At 33.2% G+C, this 8,943-nt stretch overlaps 1 pseudogene; it reads right to left on the bottom strand.

The window, feature by feature from the left end:
• Window positions 1–3,525: 3,525 nt before the first annotated feature.
• LOC148769026 (uncharacterized) lies at window positions 3,526–6,033 on the bottom strand (annotated as a pseudogene).
• Between the last annotated feature and the right edge of the window lie 2,910 nt (window positions 6,034–8,943).

Below are 8,943 nucleotides of genomic sequence, written 5' to 3'. Positions count from 1 at the left end.
CGGTCTCCGACGTTGACTTTTTTTATATTTTTTTTCTTTAATATCTTTTTGCCCTCGTTTAAACAACAATATGGATGTGATTGACCGTAATATTAACCATTAACCACTTTACTGTTAAACACAGTAAAATTAACTATACTACAATTTAACACAGTAATATTAACACAACAAAACTCATTATTATTGTATAATAGAGTAATATTAATATCTTGACCGTTCAACAAAGGTAAACATAATAAAAATAAAAAAGAATTAATATTACTGTGAGTGACAGTAATATTACTGTCTCAGACAGTAATTTAGCAGCCAAGACAGTAATATTAATTAAAATATTTTTTTTCTACGAAAAAAAAAATTCAAAAAAAAAGAAAGAAAAAAGTCAACGCCGGAGACCGACGCTCAACAGTAGTTGACCGGCCGGAAAAAAATTTTAGAAAAAAAAAATATTTCGTAAAAAAAAACAAAAAATTCAACGTCGGAGACCGGCGATCAACGCCGCAATCTGGCCAGAAAAAAAAATTCTGAAAAAAAATTATTTTCGGAAAAAAAAAATTCAAAAAATTATTAAAATGGGGGCTAATGTGATATATTTATTTAAATGCGGGGTCAATGTGTAATATTAAGAAAGTTAGAGCATAATGTATGGAATTGATAAGAATTATATTATGGAGGGTATTTTAGACTAAGAACATGGTCATGGGTTTATTTGAAAGATTGTGTTTTTTTTTTTTTGTGGACCAATGTGCATTTACGTCCCTTGTCATGGGCTTATTTGCCATTCGCCCTAAAAACAAAAGGAACTTGGTACTAGTTGAGGTTTGGTGGTTGAACTTCTCAAGGAGCAAAACATTATATTAAAAAAAACTGATTGAAAACTGTACAACATAAAAATATAGGGGTCATTACAAATAAGCCCATCAATGGGTACTTATTCATAAATAGATCCACACAAAAAACTCATTTACTAATAAGTCCACACATGATCCAGATTTTTGTAAAAGACTAAAATAGTCTCTCGTACTTAAATATGCTCCAATATCATCTTTAACTTAATTTAACCTCAGTTTGACCCCAAATTTCACAAATTATTCAATTTTGATCCAAAACTTTTGTTTTTCAAAAAAACAAATTTTGCCGCCGGATTCCGGCGTTGACTTTTCAATTTTTTTCCTTCCGGATTTTTTCGCTGATTTCCAACGTTGACTTTTTCGATTTTTTTTTCTCTTCCGGATTTTTTCGCTGGTTTCCGGCGTTGACTTTTTCTATTTTTTTTTCTTTCCGTAACATTTTTTTCGTTTAAACAACAATATTGTTGTGATTGACAGTATTATTAACTATATTACTGTTAAACACCGTAAAATTAACTAAACTACAGTTTAACACAGTAATATTGCTATATTAATCTCTAGCACAGTAATATTAACACAACAAAACTCATTATTATTGTGTAATAGAGTAATATTACTATGTTGACTGTTCAACAAATGTAAACATAATAAAAAGTCAAAAGAATTAAAATTACTGTGAGTGACAATAATATTACTATAACACCAATAATATTACCGTCAACCACTGTAATATTACAATAATAGACATTAATATTAATACGTTACTCCGTGAATAACTCAAACAAACAAAAAAATCCAAACAAAATAATAATATTTGATGTGGTTGACAACAATATTACTATAACAACAGTAATATTACAGTCAACCACTGTAATATTATTGTGGGAAAATTACAGTTTATGTCCCTATGATTTACCACTAAAACGATTTATGTCCCCAAACATTTCAATCCGCGAAATATGTCCTAAAAAATGCCACTTTTGATCACTTTATGTTCTGCTGTTAACGTCGGCATCTAACTTCGACGGAAATTGCACGTGTGGCTCATGTGACGTCTATGTGGCCGTTAAATATCGAGCTATTCAACACCCAGTGCCTACTTGGCCGACGAAACGTGATGTGGAGAAACACGTCATTCTCCTCCCCTATTTCTATTGTAAAATCCCTAATTCTCCATATCCCCAATTAACCCGTAAATCCAAGCCCTAAAACCCCATTTCGAATCTTTCAATTGAGTTGAAATTCGAAAATAGCAGAATCGTCTTCTCAAGTTTTTGAATGTCCGAGTAGTTAAAGCGTCACAATTGCAAAACAATTTTCAATTTGGTAAGTTTCCTCAAAGTTGTTATCTTTGAACAAGTTTCGATTTTGGTAATTAGTGTACTTGTAGTGTTGATTTCACCTCAATGTTTTCGATGTAGCATAAAATATGAGTAAAGGATCTAATTATGGCTGTCGGAGCTCATCCTCAACGAGCTCTGATGCTCATTCAACATTTTACACAATCAATTGTAAATGTGGATTTCGTTTGCCAGTGATTACGTCATGGACGCCAGACAATCCAGGGAGAATATACCAAGCCTGCCCAAAGTATGGGGTAAAATGCTTTCCTTTTATTTGTTCCTGACAGTATATTGGATTTGTTATTTCAAGCTTGAACAAATTATGGGGTAAAATGCGTTCTTTTGATTCAAGTGTTGGGATTCGTTACAGAAATCAACCTACTGTGGTGTATCCAAGTGGTTGGATCCTGAAATATGTGGTAGATCCAAGATGATTATCCCCGGACTTCTTAGGAGAGTGAACAAACTAGAGGGTGAATTAGCTTGCTTCAAAGAGAAAGAAGAAATATTGGACCAAGTTGAAGGTGAAGTGGCTTGTTACAAAGAGAAAGAAGAAAAATTGAACAAGCTAGAAGGTGAACTTGCGAAAGAAAGAAGGACTATTCAGAAAAGAGCCAAGAAACTGGAGGGTTTAATTGCAATGTACAATAAGAGGATGAAGTTTCAAGTTGGAGTCTTTATGGTCATACTTCTGTTCATTGCCATATATGTCATGAAAATTGGCATAGAAAGGGGGTCTATGTAATGTTTTGTTTGAATTTGGATGTTAGGAGTTCTTGTAATGGTGGATTTGGTAATTTGGTTGTAGTTCTTGAATTTGGTGAATTTGGTAGTAGTTCTTGAATCATCAATTTTCAGTTGCTAGAAGTTCTTGTAATGATGAATTTGGTAATTTGGTAATAATTCTTGAATTTGGTGAATTTGGTAGTGATTCTTGTATTGGTCATTTCATTTGCTAGCTATTATGTTGGTTGGCTTCCATCAAGTACCTTGTATGTATTGATCAATTATAGAACTTATATATACATAATTAAAAAACAGAAGCTTATTCATTAACTTGAAATTTAAATAGAAATTCAAATATCAAACATTCAATAACTTAAAAGAGTCGTCAAACATCTCATACAAACCAACTGTGTTCAAATCCAAACAAATCAAACATCTCATACAAACCAACTGTGTTAAAATCCAAACAAATCAAAACTCATACAAACCAACTGTGTTCAAATCCTAACAAACTATCAAACATTAAACAGCCAAATATTCAACATTCAAACATCAAACTAGCTAACAAACATACAAAATAACAAAAGTACAATCTTGTTCAAACTTGATCACTTCTTCATCTTGGAGGCTGACTTGGAAGCAACTACTGACTTGGAAGATGCCTTGGAATTTGTGATGGATACAGAGGCTGACTTAAAAGAACTTGCACCAATTTCAGAGCCTGAGTTTCCCTTAAGTTGATTGGTCACTGATGATGCTAAATTGGACAGTGTTATGAAATTAACACCTCCTTTTATAATCATTGAAGCCTGGATTGTTGGAGAAGATTGACTTGGCTGTAATTAATAAAAAAAAATATAAATTAATATAAATATTTATTAAAAAAAAACATAATTATGAAAATATTAATTTAAATACCTTAAAGGATCCAATTATGTTCTTTCTGCCTGTTACTGTCATTTTCTCCTGAGGTCTTCTAAACTGCAATTTTGAACAAATAACTTGCATAAATGAAATTTTATATATTATATACATTGAGATACTGAAATTAAAAAAAATAATACAATTATAAACCTATAATTTTTCTTTATCTTTTGCAGTGTGAATTGGTGGTTGTGGTACTTGTGGAGTTGAAACTGAAGCTTGAGTTGAAGCTTCAACTTCATTCCTTTGGTTTCCTTGCTCAGCACTCATACCAGCACCCTTGCTCCCTTCTTGAACATGTGAAAATTTCCTCTTTTTGCATGTTTTGGAGTTGTGGTTTGTGCCTCCACATGTCCTGCACTTGTTTGATCTTTTAACTCCAACCAGCCTATGAGGATTTTTTGCAACAGGTGGCTCATCTGCTTCTCTCCTCCTAATTCTTTGAGGCCTACCTACTTTATCTGTGTAATTGGGTGGTAATGGAGGCTCTATTGTACTGGCAGACCACAATTCAGGTCCATTTAAAGGAAAGATAGGAGTTTCATAGCATTTCAGATAGGTCTCCACTTTGTAACCATAAGATTCTGGATCTTCATTTCTGCACCAGATAGCAGAACATGCATGTTTACAAGGGATTCCAGTGAGATCCCATTTCCTACAGCTGCATCTCCTCTCTCTGACATCAACACTGTGCTGAGTTGAAGGTCCCATAATTTGGAAATTCCACTCATCTGACCTTATTGGAATGCACTATCTAGCTTCTTTCATTGTCTTCACCAACACTTGCTTAATCTTAGGACAAAGAGGACCATCCCACTTAAGTGTTTTTTCTCTATTTATCGGAATTCTTGTCATCAAAAGGTTTCTAATAGATTCAAGCAAAGAGATAATTGGTTTTTTCTCTTGCATCCAGTATGAAGCTATTGAAACACTCACACATATTATTCAACAAAATATCACACTTGGGATAGGTAGTGAAATAAGACCTATACCAGTTTTGTGGAGGTTTTTTGACTAGCCAAATATAGGCATTTTCATCTATCTCCTTCAACTCTTGCATTCTCCTCTGAAATTCCTCAACTCTAGTTGCCCTTGCTGCAGCCCATAATGCTGGTTTAATGGCCAATCCAGTGAAACCATCCCTTTTCATATTACTATGAAGATGCCTAACACAGTACCTATTTTCAGTAGTTGGGAACAAGGTTTCAAAGGCTGGAATCAAGCCCTTTTGCTTGTCAGACATGAATGTCCATGTGTGTTCATTTTCACTAAAGTTGAGATCAATATTCAGCATATTCAAAAACCACATCCAACTCTCTTTTGTCTCACTCTCAACTATTGCATATGCAATTGGATAGATGTTATTGTTTGGATCTAATCCAACTGCACTAAGCAACTGACCCCAATGATTACCCTTTAACCAACATCCATCTACCCCAACCACTGGCCTGCAGTCATTCCTAAACCCAATTTTACATGCATTAAAACACATATAAAATCTTTTAAACCTGTTTTCATCATTCAACTGCATTCTCACAGTAGAGCCAGGGTTACTCCTATCTAACTCTTGACAATAATCCCTTATTTTGCTAAACTGTTCCTCTAAAGTCCCCTGAATCAGTTTCAGAGCCGTTTGCTTTGCCCTATAGGCATGTGATCCAGATACATTGGCGTTTAAGGTGATACAGGCTTCATTTCTAAATTCACTTGTGCCCAATTTTGGATTTTCTTTCAATTTTTTGACAAAAGTTTTCCCAATCCAACCTGATTTAATGCTTGTGTTGTTATAATTCCAAGAGCATTTGTTATGATTTGGATTATAGCTCTTAATTTGCCAAGCACCATCCCCCTGCATTTTTCCCACATAGCAAAACCACTCACATCCATCTTTTGTACAAACTGCCCTCAACCTAATCTTGTCAACCTTCTGAAATTTTATCATCATACCTCTCCTAAAGCAATGAATCTCAATGGCCAACTTAGCCTCATCCCTGCTACTGAAAATTAATCCTAGTTTAAGTTCTGGATTCTTTTTTTCAGTCCTAGGATTGAACTTAGGGTATTTCACTCCAACACTTTCTTCATCACTACCACCACTGACAAAGTCATCATCATTAGCAACAAGATTTTCCTCCCCTTCTTCATTATATAGATTATCAAACATCCCACTACTTATGAATTCACTACCCTCATCTATCTTACCCTTGCCCTTGTTTAAACCACCAAACTCAGCTTCAGGATCAACATAAGCTTCAAATAGCTTATCATCATCCTCCATATCATACTCAGACTCATAAAAAATGTCATCATCTTCACTGTCATCACCCTCATCACTTAACTCTACCCCAGTTTCATCTATCCCAATTTCATCGCTTATGACAGATTCAGTACCCCCCTCTGAGTTATTAACCTTTTCAATGAACATCTGAACTTCAAAGTTTGAAGGAATACAGTAAGCTATGCTAAGAACATCAACATCAGTTTCAATTGGCCTAAAACAATTCTCATGTTTTAGCCAAAATTTGAAACTTCCCTTCTCAGTGTACCCTAAAGCATTTGCAAAATCCCACATATCTAATATACCAAATTAGTCAATATCCAAAAAATCAAAGCATTCTACCTGCCCTCTTATATATGTTCTAGTTGGTTCAAGCCTCATAATTCCACCATAAAAAAAGTTTATGCTGAAACATGTAGGTTCACCCATTTCAACTACGGGGTTTGAGGAAGCCAAAAAAAAACAAAAAAACAAAAAAAAAAAAATACAAAAATTAGACAAAAGAAAAATCACATTTCCACATAATTTAACAACATAGCTACAAAGTAAAGGATACTTACTGTAGTTTGGAGTCCACTGAAGGCCGGATTCGCTCCTTCTTGACATTTTCTTCTCTAGAAATCACCCAAAGCTGCGTAGCTTCTGAGAAGGAAAAAACTCTTCAAATGTGAAAATGTTTGGATTTTTTATGGGTTTATGACTTCGATTTTAGTATGGGTTAGAGCAAGAATGCAGATTAGATTGAAAATTTGGGAATGAGTTGAGGTGATTGAAATTGTGAAGTGTGGAAAAATTAGGGTTTATGGGTATGAAACGTGATTTGGGATTTGGGAGAATGAGTTAGAGGAAATTAGTATATTATTGTGCCACGTCAATATTTAATATTCAATATATTATTCCACGTCACATTTAACGGCCACATAGACGTCACATGAGCCACGCGTGCAATTTTCGTCGAAGTTAGCTGCCGACGTTAACGGCAGAACATAAAGTGATCAAAAGTGGCAAGTTTGAGGATATATTTCGCGGATTGAAATGTTTGGGGACATAAATCGTTTTAGTGGTAAAGTTTAGGGACATAAACTGTAATTTTCCCTATTATTGTGTTTACAGTAATATTACAATAATAGACAGTAATATTATTACGTTACTCCGTGAATAACTCAAACAAAAATAAAAAAACCCAAAAAAATAATAATATTGATGTTGTTGACAGTAATATTATTGTGTTTACAGTTATTTTGCTGTCAACGACAGTAATATAATTACGTTGACTCGTCAACAAATCAAATCAAATAAATAAATAACAAAAAATAAAAAAAATAAAAAAAATAATAATATTACGTTAATTTACTGTGAACGGCAGAACAATTACATAAATGTATTGTCAATGGCAGTCTAATTACGTTAATTAACTGTCATTACAGTATAATTACGTTAATTTACTGTCAGTGACAGCACAATTACGGTCAACGTTTAGCGGAGGACATAAAAAAAAAACACTAAAAAAAGTCAACGCCGGAGACCTGCGAAAAAATCTGGAAGAAAAAAAAAGTCAACGCTGGAAACCGGCGAAAAAAAAATCGAAAAGTCAACGCCGGAATCCGGCGTAAAAAATGTTTTTTGAATAAAAACAGTTTTTGAAAAAAAAAAAGTCAAAATTGAATTTTTGTGGTCAAAATTTAATTTTTATGGACAAAATTGATTAAATTGGGGTTACACTTAATAATTGGGTATAAAGGGTTGGGAGTAATATTGGCATATACATGAACGTTTCATTTATTTATAATAAATATTAAGGGGATGAGCTTATTTCTCCTAAACCTAGAATAGAATAATAAAGATGCTTGGTTGGGGACTTATGCACAAAAACCCAAACAATATATATTATTTTTAGGGAATATTTTTTTTTAATCGAGGGTGGGTAGTTGCACACCACTAGCTACATGTGCGGTAACTAAAATAGATTATCATGTGAGTTATTTAGCTAGATGACTAGATGTGCAATAATTAATCCTTTTTTCTATTATTAGAGAAATGTGCACTAATTAAAGAATAATAGATCATCACATGACCCAGTTAGCTAGATGATGATAAATGACAGTAATTAAAAATGGATCCTCTTTGTCTATTTGATCAATAATTCAACGTTGTGACGTGTCATTAAAAAATCTCGCTGTCATGTGTTATTACAAGATTAAAATAACCGGCCATTTGGTATTTGATTAGGATAAATGGCAAATAGGTGCTGACAGGAGAACTAAATTAAAAAAAAAATATTCAATTTTTTTGTTTTTTAAATAAATTTATTTCATTAAGATTTATTTGCAAAGAAGGAAAATTCTTTTATATATATCAATTTACCCCCAATTCTTTGAAACCCTAATTCAACCCGATTTCATGACTTATCCCTCTATTTAGCATAGTTTTACCAATTAACCAATTTGGACCCCAATTTTAGCCGCCACCTTTTTATTTTTGTGAAAGTAATATTAGCAATTTTTACCGCCCAATTTCGGTCTCTGGCGTTGACTTTTTTTTTTTTTTTTGAAAACTTTGTTTTTCTTGAAAAAATATTTTCATTAATATTACCGTCTTGACGTGCAATACTACTGTCTTGGAGACATTAATTTTACTGTATTAATTAATTTTATCGTCTCGGCCTGCGATTTCGCTGTCTTCGACCGTAATATTAGTAATATTACTGTTTTGGCATTCAATATTACTTATTGTCTAAGACAATAATTTTGTTGTTAACACAGTAATTTAGAGAGAAAAACGTCAACGCTGAAATCTGGCTGAAAACAAAAATTCATAAAAAAAA

This window comes from Erythranthe guttata, chromosome 7 (genome assembly GCF_056151865.1).
Source record: "Erythranthe guttata isolate IM_541 chromosome 7, IM_541, whole genome shotgun sequence".
Classification (NCBI taxonomy): Eukaryota; Viridiplantae; Streptophyta; class Magnoliopsida; order Lamiales; family Phrymaceae; genus Erythranthe; species Erythranthe guttata.
Note: the sequence above shows the minus strand (reverse complement) of the source record. Positions and strands in the feature narration are given on the sequence as shown.